Here is a 22,660-nt window from a genome sequence, read left to right on the forward strand (position 1 = left end):
GCAGGCACAGTACTTGCCTGCGATGGGAGCAGCAGCAGCGGCTTCCCGTGCCAGGCCGGGAGCCGCAAAGAAACAAAGGGAGGCCCCCCCCTTCTGACTCTGTGCCGGGCCTTCGCTCTTCAGCCGCTTGCCAGACACTTCCACATGCCTGACCCAGACGGAGAACGCCGCGTCCCCCTCCAACCCCCCCCTTTTCCCTTCAGGCAGCCCGGGCAAAGCCCGGAGCGGCTCAGCCCGAACCGGAGCCTTGGAAGGCGGCTCTTAAGAGCCTGGGCAGCAAGAAAACACTGCGGCAAGCAGCCGAGAGGAGAAGGCAAAGCGTGACCGATAGTAATCGGCAACGACGGGGCTAATGCCTACTGAGGCCTTTTCCCGGGCCATGGGGAGCCAGGTACCCCCCCACCCCTCTCCTCCATCCAACATTTGAGAAATGCATTTGTATACAAATTGGTGGGGGGAGGGAAGTGCACACTTCCACTGCAGCTTTCAAAGAACAAGGCTGGAATTGTTGCATACACAACTCGCTACAGAAATAAGAAGGAAACAGTGGGGAATTTGTAATTTAAGAATTTTTTGTCTGGGTCCAAAATAGTCAAGCATTACAAAAGACAATCTAATGTATTTCATCCACTTCAAGTACTTTAACTCAAATTGACATATATGGGGGGGGGGGAGAATTACAGGGAGCAGACTAGGGGGTGATGGCAGTACAATATAGCCAACTAGGTGCACAGATTCTATTCTGAAATTTAAAAAAAAAAATGCCACAGCTATGCAGTGATTAATAAACACAAATTACTATTAAAAACATGGCAGTAATCCACAGCTTATTGGAAATTGCCACCTTTCCTGCCTCTGTAAGAGCAGCGCCATCCCCTAATAGGTCGAGTAACATAAAAAGGGCATTTTCTGCATCTCATGCCCTCCCCTAAAAATAACAGTACCCACCCTCACTCACCTTGTCCCTTCCTCTTCCTCCTGAGCAACTATAAAAACATTTTCCTAGTGTGTAGCATACCTCCCTCCAAGCCCCCTACAATACAAACTCCTCCACTTAGAAGAGGCAGAAGCATACCCACATAAGAACATAAGAAATGCCTTCACCGGATCAGACCAAGGTCCATCTAGTCCGCCGCGTGTGCGGATCGCCGGACTAGATGGACCTCTGTCTGATCCGGTGAAGGCGTTTCTCATGTTCACTCCTGTTTCCTATGTACCCATCTAGGAAAATGGCAGCACATAACCCTGTGTATTGCATTCTGGGATGCACCAAACAAGGGCAGTCTGCAAAATAAGATAATTTCCCCCTTAGTTGACAGGGTCTAACCGGACTACCAAATAAGGGTAAAATTTCCTTATTTGGCAGAATGACCCCACTCAATATGTGCTGAACCTCTACTATTTTCCTAGATGATGGCACCAGAGGCAGAAGCAAGTTGCATTGCTCCTGCCCTCAAGATACACGAAGGGAAGTTTGGGGGGGGGGAGGACCTGAGAGTGGCAGGGTCCACTAGAGAGCAAAGATTTTTTTTTTAAGTGTGTTGGGTGGTGGGGCTGGAATGAGTGCATCAGGTTTTTTTGGGTTGGGGGTGGGGAGGATCGGAGCAAGAGTGTAAGGGGGCCACCCTGAACCTAGCAAAATATTTCCACATTTTATGAGCATTAAAAACCAATTTCTTTCCATACATCAGAAAGGAATGTTTAAATGGCCTCATTACCATCCATTTTAAAGGAGTATGCAGCCATGTCTTCTGCAAAAGTTTGCACCCAGCTTCTACTCTCTCTGCATTGCTTGGCAAGTAATAAGCATACAAACAGTAGGTTCATGGTAGCTTTCTGCATCAGCCTCCTGAAGGGCCATTCCAATTTTAATCTGCCCTCAGGTGTTACAGAAAGGTCAGCTCTCTCTTTCCTCCCTCCCTCCATGTGTGTTATATATTTTACTCAGGCTCCTTGTCTAATACACAACTGATCCAGTAAACATGAAGGGACCACAGCCTGCCAGACAAACAGACTTGACTATAAAAGTACCTCTTTCAATGAAAACATCTATTTTTAGTGTGCTATTGAGAAAGACATGGGGAAGCTACTGCTTGCCCTGGGATTTTTAGCATATAATGTTGCTGCTATTTAGGTTATTGCCAGGTACTTGTGGCCTAGATTGGCCACTGTGGCAACAGGATATTAGGTTAGAGGACCATTGGTCTGACCTAGTATGGCTAGTCTTATGTTCTTAACCCTGACACAATTAAATTCATGTATGGTGACAGATTCTTGACTTGTCTGATAATTTGCTTATATTTTATCTTGTTAATTATGTTTTTCCTTCTTGTTCTTCCAGAATTGTAGATTAAGCAGATTATATTTTTATTTAAAATATGTAACTTCTATTTTCTATAAATTACCTTTTCATACAACTGGTTCCAAGAATTCCTAAAAACAAGAACCTACAGAGTCAAGTCAAACGACCACAAATCGGATCACTGGTCTAACCCCTGTGGAGTCCCACAAGGATCACCGTTGTCGCCTACGCTTTTCAACCTCTAATTATCATCCCTTGGCATCACCCTAGACACCCTAAATGTAACATCTTTCAGCTACGCAGATGATATAACCATACTACTCCCCTTCGACATCCAAGACCCCACCTCGTTAGGCAACCTAAAAACAACACTGGAAGCAGTGGAAGAATGGATGCTAGACCACAAACTGAAATTAAACTCGGACAAAACAAAATTCCTACTACTTGAAAAGGACAAAACCCCATCCATAACAGAACTAAAAATAAACGCCACCAAATACCCCTTACAGCCCTCTCTCAAAATCCTTGGAGGGTCAATAGATAGATGCTGCACAATGCAGATCCAAATCAACAAAACCACTCAAAAAGCATTTTTCACCATGCACAACTTACGAAAAATAAGAAAATTCTTCGAAAAAGATCACTACAGGATCATAGTCCAATCTCTTGTCTTAGAACTAGTGGACTATTGCAATATCCTCTACCTTCCTTGCCCCACAATCTTGATAAACCAACTACAGACCATTCAAAACGCAGCCCTCAGGCTGATCTATTCACTTGGAAAATTTGACCATATCACCAATCCCTACCTAGATTCACACTGGCTACCGATACGAGCTCGAATCCAATTCAAATTCTACTGTCTCTTATTCAAAGCAACAAACGGAACTGCACCCACCTATCTCAACAACCGGATAAATCATAACAGCATATCCAGACCAAGAAGAACCCAGACCTTATTCTCCTACCCACCACTTAAGGGAACTCAGCGCAAAAAAATGTACGACGGCCTCCTAGCGACGCAGGCAGCGAAGCTGGACCCCTTCATCCTCAACCTGCTGGCAACTACAAGTGACTTTAAATCATTCCAAAAATAAATCAAAACTCTGCTTTTCAAAAAAATTATACAACCTTCTTATCCCCCCCCCCCTTGCTTCCTCCGCCCCGCGCGCAAACTACCAGCTAACCTCCTCCCTTCTACTTTTATCCCCCCTTTGACCCTCTCAAGAAACCAACCCTAAACCTCTTCTTCCCTTCTAGGATCCTAAACTCTCCTTACTATTCAATGCCCCTAATCTGTAATTCCCTTGCATCCACTATATAAGCATCCCCTGCATCTACTGTGTAATCATCCCCTAAATGGCAACTTCCTGGCAATGTCCAGCTATCTTATACTGTAAATTGTAACTTCCTGGCAATGTCCAGCTATCTTATACTGTTGTTTGTAACTTCCTGGAAATGTCCAGCTATCTTATACTGTTGTTTGTAACTTCCTGGAAATGTCCAGCTATCTTACACTGTAATCTGCTTAGAACTGCAAGGTACAGGCGGAATAGAAGTCACTAATGTAATGTAATGTAATATTTAATTTGCAAATATTCATGGTCCAGTGTCTGACCTCTCTCAGGACTCGATGTAATAAAGAAGTAAAAATGGGTGCTAGAATTTATTCCATAGTTTCTTTGTAAACCGAGTTGAGCTCCAACAGGAGATGACCCGGTATATAAACTGAAGACTAGATTAGATTAGATTTATTCACAACCCACACTTAGAGAATGACACGGGGAAAAAATCTGTCCCCGTCACTGGCCCACCATCCTCTGCACCGCCCCGTCACCGCCGTTCCCTTCACCGCCCCGTCACCATCACCACCATCCCTTTCACCGCCCCATCACCGCCACTGCCATCCCATTCACCGCCCCGTCACCGCCACTGCCATCCCATTCACCGCCCCGTCACCGTCCCCGCTGCATCCATATAAGCCTTAGTACTGTAATATTTAGCTTATTCCTTTCTTATAAATCAAAGTTCTGGCTGCTGAACTAGAGAAAGAGGTGTTCAGCTGGCAGGGCTTTGTTTATAAATTTTTATCAACACAACTAATATACTATTTTATCCTAAAGCAAAAAATAAATAAATAAATATAATTTTTTTTTTTTCTACCTTTGTTGTCTGGTTTCTGCTTTCCACATCTTCTCATTCAATTCCTTCCATCCACTGTGTGTCTTCTCTCTGCATCTTCCATTTGCTGTTACTGTGCCTCTCCCTTCACCCCCCCCCCCCCCCCAATTGGTCTAGCACCCATCTTCTTCCCTCCGCTCCCCCATAGTCTGGCATCTGTCTTCTTCATTTCCCTTCGGGGTCTGTTCCTCTCCACCCTCCTTCAATGTCTGTCCTATTCCTTTCCACCACCACCCTTCCCACCCTCCTTTACCATCTGTTCCTTTCTACTACCCTTCAGCTCCTCTCGCGTGGCCTATCTACCTTCCTCCCTCTTATTTTCATGGCACGTTACAATGTAATTTGTGCAAGCCACTGGAGCCTGCGAGCTCGGTCCCTGTCCCATCCCCACAAACCATCTCGCTTCTGTGCTCCTATTTTCCCCATTTCTAAAATCTCCCCTATGTATCTGCCATTGCCCACCCCCCCTGTGTCTATATACCATCCCCATGGCATGTCCCCTTTATGTCTCTGTCCCTATGCCCCATGCACATAATTTCCCCTCTTTCTGTTACCTATCTGTGTCCAGATTTCCCCTATCTTCCTCTTCCATACCAGTGTGTCTCTTCTTTTCAACCCCAACTAGCTTTTTTCCCTCTTTCTTCCCCCCCCCCCCCTTGCTTCTAGCATCTGGCTCACCTGCCTGTCCTTCCCTTTCTTTCCTGCTGTGGGTTTTTCTTTCCGTCTTCATCCCCTTGGCCCAGAATCCTTTTCCCTTTCACTCCCTCCTTCCAGTTTGAGCCGGGAACACGCGCGATGGCACGGTCCCCGCAGCCACCACCCGCCTGCCCAATCGATCCTAGTGTTTAGCCAGCTCTCTCCCTTCTCCTCACCTTAATTTGTAGGTTTTCTTTTTCGGCGACCTGCACGCTTTCCCAAAGAACCGCGCACGCGCGGCTGCTCAGTGTTCAATCTTCTGCTCTGCTGCAACTTCCTGTTTCCGGTTGCGTCAGAGCAGAAAATCGAAACTGAGCAGCAGCGGGTGCGCGGCTCTCTGATAGCGTGCGGGTCGCCGAAAAAGAAAACCTACAAACTAAGGTGAGGAGAAGGGAGAGAGCTGGCTAAACACTAGGATCGATTGGGCAGGCGGGTGTGGGCTGCGGGGACCGCACGATCCTTCATGCCTCACTGCGGGGACAAGACCATTCACCACCCCACGGGGCGGTGAATGGCCTTGTCCCCGTCGCCGCAGTGACTGCTAGTTTTCGTTCCCCGTTTCGGCGGGTCACCCGCGGCTAAATGCGGTGGCCGCGGGTAAACCGCCACCGTGTCATTCTCTACCCACACTCACTGACGGCCATGTTCTGCTGCAAAGTTCAAGTGGAAGATGTAGACCAGTGGTTCCCAACCCTGTCCTGGTGGACCACCAGGCAAATCGGGTTTTCAGGCTAGCCCTAATGAATATGCATGGAGCAGATTTGCATGCCTGTCACTTCCATTATATGCAAATCTCTCTCATGCATATTTATTAGGGCTAGCTTGAAAACCCGATAGGCCTCGTGGTCGTCCAGGACAGGGTTGGGAATCACTGATGTAGACGGCTCCTCAGGCAAAGTGTTAATTAAGTCATTGGCCACCGCCACCTCCATTTCAAAGGTAGTCCAGGAACCAGCAGAAAAGACTAAGAACGGCAGGGTACAAAAGCATGTACTGGATTTTCCACTCATGGAGGATGGAGTAAATGGAAGAAAATCGCCGACGTTTCTCTGACAGCGCTACCGAATAGTCCTAGAAGAGGCGCACTGGTTTGCCCTCAAACTGAAGAGACTCGCACTTAGCCTTCTGTTGTTGTAAAAGCGTTGCTTTATGTAGCTAGTTGTGCACTTTGGCAATCACCACTTGAGGTTGAAAACTGCCCCCTATCTTCCTGCCAAGACAACGTGCATGCTCCAAGCATAACATAAAACTCACTTGTATACCGCAAATACCATTAAGTTCTATGTGGTTCACAAAAATTAGTAATACAAATGAATAAGGATCCAGATTCTAACTTCCAAAAGATTCCCAAGAAGATACGTTTTTAAGGCACGACGAAATTGTTGGTATGAAATTGGAAATGTAAATATGAGTTAAATCCCTAGTCCATGAGGCTGCCTGAAAAGATAGCAGTCATTCCTGAAATTTCTTGTATTTACATCCCTTAACTGAGGGGAATGAAAACAGTGGATGCGATTTTCTAAGATGTTTAGAACTTGTAATAATAAAAGATTCCATGAGATACTCAGGAATTGAGCCTGTTAGTGCCTTAAAGCAAATGCAGCCGAGCTTAAACTTGACCCACGCCTCAACTGGAAGCCAATGCAGTCGACGATAAGAATCGTTAATGTGATCAAACTTCCTCAGGTTGAAAATCAGTCCGACTGCTGCATTCTGAAAGAGGGCCGATGTCGTCTGGCAGAGGCAACACGGATTGCAACCAGCGTTTCAACGTGGGGAGAAGGTGCGCCTTCGAAATAGATTCCAGGAGGCCCACAAACCTGATGTTGCCACGATGAGAACAGTTCTCAAGATCTTCTAATTTTGCTGTTTGCATTCGAAGTTGATCTCAAAGTGACTGGAGTTCTGTTGAAGTTGATGTGGTCACGTCCTCCACAGTCGCCACGCGGGTATCCAGCTCTATGATGTGGCAAGAAGTCTCAGCCAAGAGCGATTCAAAATTGGCTATTTAACCCGATAACTGCACTAATTGTGGCTTCAGCGCTTGCACCACCGCAGATGTAAGTTCCGTTATGTGCAAGGGAGACAAGGGTAAGGCAGGTGAGTCTAAGGCCTCCACCATCTTGCCATCTACCCCCTTCAACCACTCTTTTTCTATTTTTTTCCCAGGTTTGCAGCTCATATTGCGCTCTGAACGCAATACAAAGTGGTCCATATACAAAGGTGACCAAATGAGCCTCAAAATACTCGATGAGTAAAAATGATGAGGGCAGATAGGGCCCAGGAACCTAGGAGCTCAGCAAGTGTACGCCCTGCTGTGCTCACCACATCATATAACTCATTTATTTATTTAAACACAAGCAGAGCCACCCCTACCCCCCATGATATCGAGGAGTCCCCAAACTACCCAATGATGTTGGCCACCACTGCAACAGCAATGCACCAGAGACAGGAGGGATGCCTATTCCCTCCTACCACCGAATGCCCCCCTAAACCTCCCCATACCTTGTAATTTGATGATTGCAGGAGGGATGGCCCAGTCCCTTCTGCTCCACAGGCTGTCACTGAAAAATGGCAGGCCTTCCCCTTCCCTGTGCATCCTGGTGTCTGGGAGGGAAGGACTATCATGGGAGGGGGCTTTTTTCTTTTTTTTAATGGGGAAAGATATTGTGCATATGTAACACGCATAATATCTGTGTCATTAAAAAAAAAGTCCCAACTGTTGAGTGACAGCAGGCTGCTTTGGGGCTTCCTCTGCCCGCCATTCAGCTGTTCAGGCTTTCCCAAACCGGCTCTATGCATGTGTCAGACTCTCTCTCAGTCACTCTCATAGCGACTGATCAGATGGGATTTCGGCGAGCCTCTGTGCAAATTATCTGCATAGAAACTTGTTGGAACATCAGTTGTTGTTCCAGAGTCGGACAAAAAAAAAAAAAAATCAGCCAACCGTGTTTGTGCATCTAGCTCTCAGTTTCTTGCCAGTGTGTAGAGCAAATTTCACTTGGTTAAGATAAGTAGGTTGCCTTGAGGATTATTTTAGAAGCATCTCCATGTGTAAAGATCAGCTTTTACACATATGTAGATTTACTGTGCATAAAATTTCAAGGGAATACCATAGCATTTAGCCTAAAAGCACGCGTTTTTTTCTCCCACTTTCAAGGATTTCTCAACCGTACAGTGTTTTATCCAGAGTCGTTTTTAGCCTTTAATCCATGAGTCTTTGTATCAGGACCCTTAGGGACCCCTGAGGAAGACAGTTTTGTCGAAACACGGACCATGTTGGGTCCAAGTCCCCAATGATTTGGGTCCTAGGAATTTCTTATGTGGATTATTGAACTGTACTTTTAATAAAGCCTGCAACTTGATCATCATCTTCTCCACAGTGTTTTTGTTTGAGATTCATTTCTGTGGAATACCAAGGGTCAACCTCTTGTTTGCGTTTCAATTCCTTATTACCCTTGAAACCCATTTCCAGTTCAGGTAGATATCTTACAGTTTTCTGCTCAAAATTTTAAGAACAGCTGAGGCCTTTAACTCCCCCATCCCCCACTGTTTCAACTAAAGTTCAAATGTGGGGGTGGTAGTGGTATTCTCTTCAAAGTCTGCTACAACTCTTTCAGGGTCTTATTTTCTAAGACTGTTTTCCTACTCTGGAGCTGATCTAATCTAGTCTTCAGTTTATATACCGGGTCATCTCCCATCAGAGCTCGACTCGGTTTACAGAAGACACATGAAAGTAAAAAGATAAGAAAAAAAGAGATTAGTTAAATCTATCATAAAAGCAGATATTGCAATGCTGTCAATTGGTAGATTCTATAGGTAAACCGTTTAGATATTGTGAAAACAACAGGGTTTTTTTAATTTATTTAAATATAACAATTATAATACATACAGTATTCTAAAGCAATATGAGTCCACATCAAGAAAGAGAAAAAGGTCATTCTTTAACACGCATAACCAACAAATAAATGAAAAGGAAAAAAAAAAAGCCTGTATATCTCTATTTTAAGTTTCAGTTTGAACACCCGTTTCCCTATCTATCAGGAATCTTTCCAACTGATCAGGTTCAAAAAAGGCATACGACATATTTGAATAAGTAATCATACATTTAGCAGGAAATTTTAAGAAAAAAGTTGCTCCCAATGATAATACACGAGATTTGTATTGAAAAAATTGTTTCGCCTAAACTGGGTAGCTCTACAAACATCTGGAAACATTTGCAGTTTCTGCCCACAAAAGAGGAAATCTTTTTTCAAGAAATCAGAGTTTTTAAGACTTTACGAAATCGTTGTAGCTGTCCTATCAATCTAACAGAAACAGGAAGTCCATTCCAAGTCTCTACTAACTTAAAAGCAAACGACTAAGCTTCACAACAGATTTAATTCTCTTAAAAGAAGGTAACGATAATTTATATCCCTGTGTATTCCTCAGGTAGCAGGATCTGAGAGTATTCCAATGTAAAGGAACCAAAAGGTCCAATATTCATAGAAAAGTTTAAATATATAACACATGCGCATTAGAACTGAATCCTAAAACAAATTGGGAGCCAATGAAGCTTTCTTAGCAAAGCAGAGACATGAACGTACTTTCGTTTCCCAAAAATAAGTTTCAGCGCCGTGTTTTTTACCAACTGAAGGCATTGTAAACTGCCCTTCTTGATACCCAGATAAACAGAATTGCAATAGTCCAATTGGGCAAGCTGATGCAGTAGAGCCACACACAAATGGCTTAGTATACAGCTTCTACCACAGCTATGCGGTGATCACAGGTAGAAACATTACAGCCGCATTAAAAACGTGGCAATCATCTGCAACTCATTGCAAAATGTCCTCTTTGGTGGTGGCATTTAAAAAAAAGTCAACCTGCCAGCATAGTTTCTTTCTGGTGGTTCAGCGGTGAGTCGGGACAGGAACAATCCTTCCCGCATCCTGTCCCAGCCAGCTGTTAACCACCTCACCTCCCAGACCCGTTGCAGGCCTCCCACGGGCCTGCCTTAAGCCCTGGTCAAGTGGTGAGCCGGTCAAGCGGTGAGCTAGAATAATCCTTCCTGTGTCCTGTTCCGGCCAACTGTTAACCACCTCACTTCCCTCCCACCTCCCAGACTCCTCTCCAATATACCTTTTAAACCCTAGATGTCTAGCAGTGAAATGGGGCAGGAGCTATTTTTCTTCACTCCTGTCCCACGCGGAGGCATAATCAGAAATGGCTGCACAAGTTCCCAGGGTACTCTCTTGAGACCATGAGTCTTTCAAGACTGCCCAGGAACTTGCACAGTCATTTCTGATCACAGCTCCTCACGGGGCAGGAGTGAAGAAAAATCACTTCTGCCCCGCTTCACTGCTAGACCATCAGGGTTCAAAAGGTATGCTGGAGAGGTGTCTGGGAGGTGGGAGGGAAGCAGGGTGGTTAACAGTTGGCCGGGACATGATGCAAGAAGGATCGCTCCTGTCCTAGCTCATTGCTGGACCACCAGGCTTAAGGCAGGCTCACAGGAGTCCTGCAAAGGGTCCAGTAGGTGAGAGGGCAGTGCGGTGGTTCAAAATTGGCTGGGACAGGACGTGGGAAGGATTGCTCCTGACCTGGTTCACCACTGGAGCTTAAGGCAGGCCCACAACAGGTTCAGTGAGGGGAGGGGGAGTGGGCAGACTTTTAGACCCGAATATAAACAGAGACTCCCATTTTTGGGCCCAGAAATCTCGGTTTATGTTCAATTGTATGCGGTACGTGAAAAGGGGTGGGACACAGCAGAGAGAAGACACCAGGACAAACACAGGCAGCTTAATGCCACATGCTGCCACTGCACCGAACAAGGTACAAAGAGGAAGCTGCTGGATTGAGGTGGTGTTTAAAGGAGAGAGAGAAAAAGAGAGAGACAGACAGACACAGGAGGGGAGAACTTGCTTTTGCAGTGGACCAGATGAAACAGGCTTTCGGCACCCCTCAAGCTTGGTGCTCTTGAGCCAATGCTCACTTGGTCCATGAGTCAGGCCTGGGGCAGACAGAGCCAGAGCTGTCTGCATTTTTTTTTTTTTTAAATTTAACAATTATTTTTATTTTTTTTTTAACTTTCTTAAAGTTGCAGTAACAGCTTTATGAGATAAAGGAGCTTTATTCCCTTAAACTTGGAATAAAGTTACCCAGGCCAATTTATTTTATACAACAGGGGGAGTCCTTAGGGATTACACCCAAACAGGGTATATGGGGATGTGGATCCATACCCCTAGGTTAAGGCCCCATGGGACCAAGCCAAAGCCTTACACCAGGGGTGTCCAATGTCGGTCCTCGAGGGCCGCAATCCAGTCGGGTTTTCAGGATTTCCCCAATGAATATGCATGAGATCTATTTGCATGCACTGCTTTCAATGCATATTCATTGGGGAAATCCTGAAAACCCGACTGGACTGCGGCCCTCGAGGACTGACATTGGACACCCCTGCCTTACACAGTGGAACTGAGAAGCGTAACAGAGCTGTGAAAGGCCTTGAATGATAGGGGAGGCAATTAGATCCCAAAACTTCATTGCCTGATATAAAAAATAGCCCTTCTTCCACTCCAAAGAATTTTTAATAAACTTCAATTTTATTTGGTGAATTGTGTTTTTTTTTTTCTGTGTGCATTTTTACATTTAGACAACCACCACCCTCTGGTGGTTCAGAATAGGAAAAATGTTTAAAGAGAAAAACAAAATCATTTCCTTTAAATCAAAATCCCATTTAAAGTTCTACTTAGACAAGCAGGTATTCCTTCTTATTCCTTGTTGTTGGGCAGGGTACTTCCTGGATCAACATCCTTTTCTTCTTGGGTATCCGGCTGGGTATCCCAGAACAGGACATAAAATTTTACCACAAAACTCAGTCTCTCTGGTACCTGGGTTAGGTACATTGTGCCTGTATCATGGACCTTTGATAAAATTGCTCTTAACCCAAAAGTCTTACTCTAAAAAAAAACAAAACCCAAAAACAACTAGGCACCACAGGGAAAACTACATACTATCCCCCCTATACTGCCCTGAAATAGCAAAAGGAAGCAATTCCACTTAGGCGCCTAACTTACTTCGCAACATTTCTGTAATCTAGGACGTATGTCCCATCAAAATGTATAGTTGACTTGCTACATAGCTCCTTCAGAATCTCCAATATTTCAGAAGCAAAAGGCACTAAATTCATCGCAGCGATACCAAGCAAAACATGTTTTCCCCACAAATCGGCCAGAAAAGACTTACTTCTTTCTGCCATTGAAGGGTAGTACCGTATAACAAACTACTGCAAAAAAATACAATTCCTCCCTCCTAGGTTTGGTTCCTCACACTAGTCTGGACTTCTCCAGATGCCGAGTGGGATGCATCCCTTAGGTCTTTTTAAATTTCCCAAGGCACAAAAGTCCACACTTGCAGCCTGTTTCAATAATTACTCAACATCTGGACAATAACCCTGGACTCTCCTCTCAATCTTCTTTACTGGTTAGGCCTAGAAGATGGTCAAGGAGACACCCCCTCCCAAATCTGTTTGCAAAAAAAAGAAAAAGCCTGTCAATTTTCTTCTACTCCTCATGAGGCTCTTGAGACCCTCAGAGTTGCACAAATCCTCACTCAGCACCACTAAGAGCAGCTCAACTCCAGATTAGCAGGGATCGTAAATACTTTGCTCCAAAATACAGGATGGAAACACCATTTCTACTGACAAGATACCCAGCCCCATCCTCCATTATATCACTTTAAACACAGTACAAATTAATAAGTGCAAGGAGTCCAGAAATGTTCTCCTTTTATAAGATAGTACATTTTTGTTATCATATGACATGTTTTGATGGATTAATGTTAATTGAGCAAAAAAAAAAAACAAAAAACAAAACTGCATCAGTTCTAGGGCTCTTCTTAGCCAAGGGTTTTAATTCCTTTGAGGTTACCTCAAGCAATTCCATTGTTTTAATGTTTACCTTTCTCAGGCTTACACTGTATGTATACTGGACAATCATTCTGCTCATCAATTATGCTCCATGAGACCTAATAAATTTCTTCAAAACATTTCTGTTTCAGTTCTAGTTGGTGGCATTTTAACTGCCCTAAAGTCGTCCCCCCCCCCCCAAAGACCCTATAAAATCGTTGTAGATTCTCTATAAAATGTTATTTTGATACCTCTCTTTTCTATTTTTTTCCATCACTGCAGTTTGTCCTTTTGTTATTCTAGTTAATGAATTTAAAAGGTCATCTTGTGTTAAAATAGTACTTTCAACCTGATGTTTAGGATCTCTCATTACTCTTCATTATCTTGATCCTTTCAGGTACTCATCTATCAAACAAACATCTGCAAATAGTGATTTTATATTTCCTTCAGGATGTTTTTATTTTCCTTAGGAGACACCGTTATCTCTCTCCTTTTCTTCTGGTCTGTGTTTTTACTGGTAGGGTTTTCTGAGTAATGATTCTTGCAGCATAGAACTTCCTTTTGATTCAAACCATCTTGGTTCTCTTCCATTTGCAATTTGTATCCCAGAAAGTACTTTTTCTGTTCCCCTTACATCTCATACACTCATTGTATGTATCTCGTTGTAAACATCTCTTACTTCTTGTTGTGAACATCTCTTACTCTCATTGTATGTAACTTTTTGTAAACTGCTTTGAACTTATGGTATAGCGGTATATAAGAAATAAAATTATTATTATTATTATTAAATTTCTTTGCTTTCATGAGACTTGTTTCTTTATGCATGTTAGGGCTTTAACTCTCCTGGATCCCAGAATATGTACCAATCTTCATATAGGCTAGGACAATGGTCTTCGCCAATTTTTAAGCGCAGGTCATTTTGAGTCCAAAAAGGCTGAAGGAGAGTCGACAAATATCTTCATACTTTGGGCCACGACTCCAGAAACGCTTCGACAGGCTACCAGAACACCTGGCCTTGTTCACACATGCAGAACATAGGTAAACCCTATACAAAAACAGGACAACAAACTAAAAGCCTTAACAAACACAAACAAGAGGGGAGTGGCTAAGATGGCGGCACTTTCTGAGCATTTGTAAGATCGCTCTCGGGATTGCCGGTCTTTTTACCTGCTAAGTGATGCACAAACGGAAGAGAAATGTTAGGGTGCCTGCCTCTTCGACACCCTCGCTACAAATGTGGCAACACCCGATTGAGCATTTTCTGCCAGCAGTCTGCATACAAACAGGCGGAACGAACCCTGCTGCGAGAGAGGTGCCTCTCTCACTGGGGCACGAGATCTTATTGTCGCCACCACCTCCCTGTCCGGCTGAAGCAGCTACAAACGTGGCTGGGAGAAGGGACACCAAAGTTGCGTCTGAAGACTTTGCTGAGGAGGAAGGTTTGGTAGATGAGCTTCTACCGAGGGACACTATTCTAGGGGCATCAGCCCCCACCAGAGAGGTGACGGAGGCAATTTGGAAGGTGCTACAGAGGCTAGATGTAGCAACCCTGAAAACATCAAAGGAGGTAAAAGACCTAGGGGGAAAAATGGACGATATTTCTAAAAGTTTGGAGCAATCCAAACCAGAAATGAAAAACTCAATTATCCAAATACAAACTGATGTGCAGTCTCTTCAGGGGTTTAGGACTGTGGCGGTAAAAGATAATATGGCTATCCACAAGAGAATTGAGAATATTGAGAATTTCAATAGGAGACTAAATGTCAGAATTCTAAATTTTCCTAAATTTCCTGGAATATCTTCATATGATATGTTTAAGGCTTATCTTGTTGAGACTTTTAAAGTACACCTCGGACTGTATAGCTCCATTAAATAAGATACACTATTTACCAATTAAGCAATCCCAGGAACCTATGGAGAAACAGGATACTTAGTCTTCCCAACTTGATTTTCAAAATATCTCAGCTATCCTGGAAGAGTCCATTTCGGATACCTCTATCAGAACAACATTGTTGGTATTATTCGTCTTCCTACAAGACCTAGAGGCATTTATGAAGCAATATTTTTGTTCCTCAAAAGAACCTTTATTCCATGGTAAAAGAATCTGGGTCTGCCAGGATGTTATAAAATCTACGCAGGAGAGGAGAAAACAATTCTTTCTTCTGCGGCATGAAACCAGATCCCTGGGGGCCTCGTTTCTACTTGCATACCCTTGCAAGTGTGTTGTGAAATATTTTCAAGTAAAGTATGTGTTTTTCCTCCCAAAGCACCTGAAGGCTTTCTTGGAGTCAAAAGAATTGCCCCAAAAGGACCGAGTGAACAAGTAATAATGCAGAACTGTTAGGCCTGTTTCCTTTATTATATTTTTTCTTTTCCTTTGTTTAAAGTTTCCTCTCAACTTTTCTGCCAATCTCCCTCCCAGATATGGTGGTCCAATAAGGGTTTAAAGGTTTTTCACAAATAATTTTATTTCTACATAATGTGATGTAACATTACTCTTATTGCTTTTCTGTAACAACTTTTTCTTGTAAAAATTATAAATAAATAAAAACAAACGAAACTCTTAAAATGACAGACTCTGCATGTAGTACAACAGCATAGAAATAAAAACAAATGCATTTCTTCCTGAACAGTGACAATGTGTTATAAAATCCAAATAATGGGAAGAAAAATCTTTTTTTCAACACGTGGAATGCTTTACTCCTGTATTGTCATTCTCAATAATCTCTCATGAAGGATGTTTCATATATTGTAATCCCAGTTATGTGGTCTTCAGGTGTTTGCTCTGTAGATGTGTTCTGCTTTACACACAACTGGTACTCTATTTTACTTGATATTGTGTCACATTATAACACACTCATGCTCTTATGTATTTAATCATATTTAATGTGTGAGTTTCCACTTATTTCACCCCGCTGTAGGCAAAAATGTTACTAATGGCACTGGTTGCACAACCGTTTGGTATGCTTTTCACACACAAACTTATTGCACTTGTTAGACTAATTTGGTTTTCTTGTCACTTGATCTGGGACAAATAGAGCATCTCTTGCGTTGTCCTGGATGACACAGTGTTGTGCTTGAGGCTGGTGTGGGTGCCTCTGGTACAATGCCGCAACTGTGAATGACCTGTCAATCTTATGTTCACATTTGCAATTTTTTTTGGTTGGTCCATGTCACAATCTCTGTTGTCATGGCATCATCAAAAAATAAATCAAATGCTTTCAAGGGTGTGTATGCTTGACACCCATTCCCTTTCGGCCCTGGTTTCTGTCTGACAATATTTCGCATTGAGGTTCTTCTAACAGTTTTTGGCTTCTGTGACCACACATACCCATCTTTTCCACGAATATCATGACTATCAGCATCTTCTGATTCATCTTCCAACTGTGATTCATTTCCCACTTACTTCACTGTTGACATCTGACTCTTCATTATTGGGTTTGTGGTCACTTTCATCCCAGCCAGCTCAAATTATCTTCAAAGTCATCCTCATTCTCACTGTCAACGTCACTTAGCAGACCTAAAGACTGCAGAGCATCTTCGCAAGAAAATCCCCGTCATTATGCCATTGTGTTATGCGCCTGTTTAACTTTCAAAATCCTATATGGTATCCTCCCTCCCTTTATCCCTCTTTCTTGGAATTCCTCAAACCCTAATACCACCAGATCCTCCCACAAATTAAAACTATCCTTCCCCTCGCTAAAAGGCATTTCCCACACAGGAAAGCTAGGGACCTCCCTCCAGTTCAAAATCACTGAGCTCTGGAACAACCTTACTTCCCCTCTTCTGAACTTGAGCTCTCTCCAAGTTTTCCGCAAACATCTGAAAACCTGGCTTTTCTCAAAAAATGTAAGTCTCCCTCCAACTTAGGAATCAAGGAAACTCTTATATTTTGGCATCCCAAGTCCTCTAAATTTTCTTCACAATTCTTCCTCTAACCCTCTGTTGTAGTTCCTTCCTATTTCTCCTACTATAAACCGCGTCGAGCTCTACGAACGTGGAGATGATGCGGTATACAAACCTAAGGATTAGATTAGATTAGATTGTGTTATGCCACTCCCGTCACAGAACCATGAAATAAAGAAAAAATACTGTTGTCACACTGAAGGTACTATGGGGTCAATTTGACCCCAAGCGAAAATAAAACTAAGTAAAAAATAAGCGGAAAGACTTTGAAACTCTCATTAAAGGAAATTATTTTCTCCTATCCTGTGTCACTTTAGCAACATCAGGATATATCCAAATTTTTTGACCACAAAAATTTTTTTGAGAATTTCAAAACAATAATTTAATTACTGTATTCAATTACTGTAATTAATTACAGTATTAACTGTATTTCCTTGTATTTAATTGCTAAATACAAGGAAACTATAAAAGTTGCTCTGCCACTTCTGTAAGTGAAGTGTCTAAAATGTGGAAAACATCCTCCTGAGATTTTTCTCGATGTCAAACTAGATCACTATTCAAATCCTGTCCAGCATTATTCCACTCATAATGACAAGTAATATATCTTATTAATAGGCAGAATAGTCTGAAGATTTCTATTAAATATTTTTTTAAAGAAATCTTGAAAAAAGGACAGATTTGGGGAAGTTCAACAATCTCAAGTTAAACCTTCTGTTGCAATTTTCAAATTTTTCCATTTTACGATGTATCACACTCTTATCCTTAATCTCAAACACAGCCTCTTTAAGACTTTTCACTTCAGACTAGACTTGTGTGACCCAAGTTAAAGATTCAGATTTCACCAACTCCAATTTACTGGATAAATTTTCAATTTTCCCAGACAACTGATATCTCTTGCAGAGATTTTTCAACCATACCTTCCAATTTATGGAGAACTTGCCAAATCCCTTCCAGTGTAGCCGCCAGAGAAGGAGTTGGAAATCCAATAGCTTCTTTACTCTCAGCATCAAGTATAGATTCTTCAGGCCTTCCCCTCCTCTCGGTTCTCTGCAATAGTAGCAACTTCTGCTCTTGCATTGAACTCAGGGCGACCCTGTATTTGTGCTGGACACGGCAGTGTGAAAATTGCCTGTGGGGACAGAGAAACATCGTGTCCCAAAGAAGAGACTGGTTCTCCCTCACCGGTCTCGACAGCAGTTCCCCTCTGGCTCAGCGTTTGCAGAGCGGGTCCAATAGCAAAACGATCGAGAATGAGTTGGAGAGGAGTTGAGGTACGGGCCAGAGAGAGCACAGCCCGAACAGTTCCTTTTCTTTTCGTATGCGTCATTGAAGAACTCTCAGCGTCCAAAACAGCCAGCAGTCAATCTGCCGTATTGATCTGCCCCTCCACTTATCTGTTCCCTTGCATCATTGATTTAATCTGACTCAGTTCTGGCACGATAGTATCTACGAGTGTAGCCATCTTAATAGGAGTTGGCATGTCCTGTTTGCTTTTTTTGCACTGCTGGCAGACTTGAAAACCATGTCTATCTTGTTCTGTTTTGGCTCAAACATTTCTTACACTTTCTACCATAATCATCTCAAATCTCATACAACACACCCAGGGAAAGGAAAGTTTCCAATACAGGTAAGCAGGAGCTTTGATTCTAGGCATCCATGTTAAGCATGTTCAGACTGGAAGTTGACAAATATCTGAAGTTTGGTTGTCCTTTTATTTTTTATATAGAAAAAATATTTATTGAATTTTCAAAAAACAAAACAAAACCCACTAACAGCAAAGAATTCCTAATTGTCAGCAATTGTTAATGTACCACCAAAAAAGTAACTTGTACAGCAAGAAACCCCCCACCACCACTCCAAGAATTTTAATGCCCCAACAGCAATAATTAGAACACAATGGAAAGAAATCAATGGACATTCTCTAAAGCATGTCAGTAAAGAATTAGTACAGACAATAGCACATCAAAATTCTAACAGATTTAGAAATGTATTTCGTAATCTGTGATATAAAGTTTGTTCCTAGCGTTTCATGCCTTTTTTTTCTTTTTAAATGCAGTTATGGCCATGCAGCTTCTCCTTTATTTTGATTTCAAAGTCAGACTAACCCCAGGCCCCACACGAGGATAAAAATATCAATTCTGGGGAAAAGCACAGTGGATACTCGAAGCTGAAAGCCACAAAGAGACAGGAACTGCACAGCCGAACACAAGTACTGACAGCAGCAAGCACAGAAACAGCAAGTGACTTACCTCAGCAGCTGTTTTTCACACTGTGCCTCGTCTCTAAAGTTAAATGCTGCTGACTGCAGAACACTCTGCCGGCAGAGGCCAATGCCGACTCCCCTGGGGTTTTTGCTGCTATTCAACCCAGTTTGTTTGTTTTTTTAATTTATCGATTAAATAAGGGAAAATAAAACCCTCCTATTGGCTGCTAGGCAATTCCTTTTTTTTAAATTACTCGAGGATGGGAGCCAGCCACCCACCCATAAGGGATACTGATCAGGAAGGTTGAGAATTGACCTGGCACCACCAGGTGTGTCCTAATGCCAAACACCCCAAAACTTAGACACCCCCCCCCCCCCCAGTTTACTGAATTAGTATCCTACGACAGGAGTAAGGCCATCACCAGAACGAAGCCAAGAGCATGGTAGAATCCATCCATCCACCTGCTAGAGACAGAAAATACTGGGCAGCCACAGAGTGTACCATCCTATATACAGTATATCACAGCTCAGTACTCTGCTGGTGGATAGACAACCCATTCGTCTGGATTTGTGATCCTCACTTCACCTGTCAAGTTCTGCTGACAGGAAAATAGCATTCTTTTTGGGTTTGAAAATTATTCAGCACAAGAAAACAGTTTTCCCCTACCCTTTTCTAAAAAAAAAAAAAAAAAAAGTTGAAGTAAATCAACCTTTACTACTTTTTTTTTTTTTTTTTTTTTAATTTAAATGCACTTTGCAAATGAAAAATATGGCTCTTATAATGGTTATAGTTTATCTTGCTGGACAGACTAGATCAGGGGTGTCAAAGTCCCTCCTCGATGGCCGCAATCCAGTTGGGTTTTCAGGATTTTCCCAATTAATATGTATGAGATCTATTAACATACAATGAAAGCAATGCATGCAAATAGATCTCATGCATATTCACTGGGGGAATCCTGAAAACCTAACTGGATTGCGGCCCTCTAGGAGGGACTTTGACACCCCTGGACTAGATGGACCATACAGGTCTTTTATCTGACGTCCTCTACTATGTTACAGGCTAAGAGATGACTGCTGAACAGTATGTTAGCTATTGTGGAAGATCTTTCTGGGAAAGATAGGTTTTATATTCCTGCATCACAAGCTGATGGATAAATAGAAATGCACTAACTTGATGCAGAGGAACAATCTTTTATTTAGGCAAAGCACAGAGCAGAAACTAAGCTCTACTCATTTGTCTCTAATGCATTTATCACTATTACACAAAGAGACTATGCAGATATTCAATAGACATACAGTATTTGTAAAAGTCACAATAAAATAACCCTAACCACAGGATGTGGCAATTGCTATATTAGTTTCCCTAAGGAAGGTCACTAAGCTTAGAAACAGGAAGTCTGTGCTGTAAAGCTAATTTGTTTAAGGCATCAAGAACATGATGAAATATTTTTTGACATCCTAGGTTCAGATTCATATGAAATATAGTTGATTTTTATACAAAGTTTCTTAACATTTGAAAAATTTCTATAACCAAAACAAAATCCAGAATTTCTCATATCAAGACAAGCTCAACAATCAAACAATTAGACATGTGATTGATGAAATGCTGCTTGTATAACTATATTGAAGTGTCTGGGCAGGGAGTATACATGATACAGCCAACAATTTTTTAAAAAACTAGCATTTTACAAGTTAGTTTTGCTTTCCCCAGAGCACCATAAAACTTTAAGGATCCAGAGAAACAAAGAGGCTCCTTTACTAAACTGTATTAAACCTTTAGTGAGGGATTTACCACACGGTAACTACTAGCTCAAAACCAAGTTAAGGGGCTTCAAGGCTGCGCATTAAGTACAGTTTGTGTGAGAGGGCAATTTATGGGTGGAGAATTGATGTGAAAGGTATTTTGTGGTTAGCACACTGCAAATACTGCATGCTAATGCACAGTTAACCTGGGACCACCCATCATGAAAATTAGAGCATGATCTAGCACAGTGGTTCACAATCTTTCTGTTGTGACATGCCTATATTCATGTGTGTGAAATGCTGAACACAAAAATATTTCATTCTTACAAATGAAGCAGAGAAAATGTAAAATATTTTAACACAGAATTTTAATCAACATCTAAAATTATCACATTTTATTATTCCTTAAAGAAATACCGTATTTTTCGCTCCATAAGACGCACCCGACCATAAGAGACGCACCCTAGATTTAGAGTAGGAAAAAAACATTCTGAACCAAATTGTGCACCCAGCCTCCTTCATTCCCTGCCAGGCTCTGCACCCTGCTCCCCCTTCCCTGCCAGCCCTGAACCCTATCCCCCCCTCCCCTGCCAGGCTCTGCACCCTGCTTCCCCCTCCCCTGCCAGGCCCTGCACCCTGTCCCCCCTGTCCCACTGACCTGAAATGTAATCTTGCCCCCCCCCCCACCTCTTGTGGTTTAGTAGTAGGCTGGGACAGGAGGGATCTGTCCCAGCCGACTGACAATTTTTTCCTCCTTCCCACCCCCCTCTTGGTACCTTTTTAAAACACCCCCGCCCTTTTAAAAACACCTCTCCCCGCGCCCACATTTCCTTTTAAAATACCCCCGCCATACCTTTTTTTTTTTAAATGCAAGATATCAGAGATGTTTATTTCCAAAAGCTAACATTTAAATGAATACATGCAAAATAAAATACTTTTTTTTACCTTTGTTGTTTGAACATGGTTTTGTTTGGTTTATGTAATTTACTTTGACTCCATATTTCTCTTTTCTTTTTTATCTTTTTCTTCTGTCTGTGCAGGGTCTCCTGTTCCTCTGACATTCTTCTATTTCCAGGTCCACCATCCTTGTTCCTTCTACACCCCTATATGCCCAACCCAGCATCTTCCTTCTCTGTCTCACCTCCATGTTCAGAATTTGCCCTCTCTGTGTCCCCATCTGCCCCTTTTCCAGCATTGTCCCTCAGTGTCCTAATCTCCTCCATTTTCCAGCATTGCCTCTATGTTCCACTGTTCCTACCCTCTCCCTATCTACCTTTGACAGTCTGCATCCCTGACCCTGCGGTCCCTCCTTGCCCCCTAGTCCAGCATCTCTCTTCTATGTTCTTCTCTCTCCCCATGTTTAACTTCTCGCCCATCTCTTCCCTTCTTCTAAAGATCCCCTCCCCCCACTCCATCTCACCTCAAGCCCCCCCCCTCCCCCCGATGCTGGCATCTTTTCCCCTCTTTTCCCTCCTCTAATGCAGTCCCTTTCTTTCCTCCCCACTTGCTCTTCCCCATGTTCCTCCTTACTACTCCGGCAGCAGTGATTGCATGCAGTCTTCCCCGCAGAACCTTTTTAAATGCCCCTTAAGCCTGGTGGTCCAGTGGTGTATGGGCCAGCAGGGACGTGCTTTCTGCGCTGCTGCCTGGGCCCACGCCTCTTTCTGAATAGCTGGCATCAGTTCTCACGAGTCCTGCAACAATCAAAACTCTATGATGCCACAAGGCCAAATACAAAGGAAATAAG

General features: G+C 42.8%; 1 protein-coding gene across 5 annotated transcripts in view; it reads right to left on the reverse strand.

Annotated features, from left to right (window-relative positions):
* Positions 1–22,660, reverse strand: part of RERE (arginine-glutamic acid dipeptide repeats) — a 468,133-nt gene that overhangs the window by 360,660 nt on the left and 84,813 nt on the right. The window lies entirely within an intron of this gene.

Source organism: Geotrypetes seraphini, chromosome 15, assembly GCF_902459505.1.
Source record: "Geotrypetes seraphini chromosome 15, aGeoSer1.1, whole genome shotgun sequence".
Taxonomy (NCBI): domain Eukaryota; kingdom Metazoa; phylum Chordata; class Amphibia; order Gymnophiona; family Dermophiidae; genus Geotrypetes; species Geotrypetes seraphini.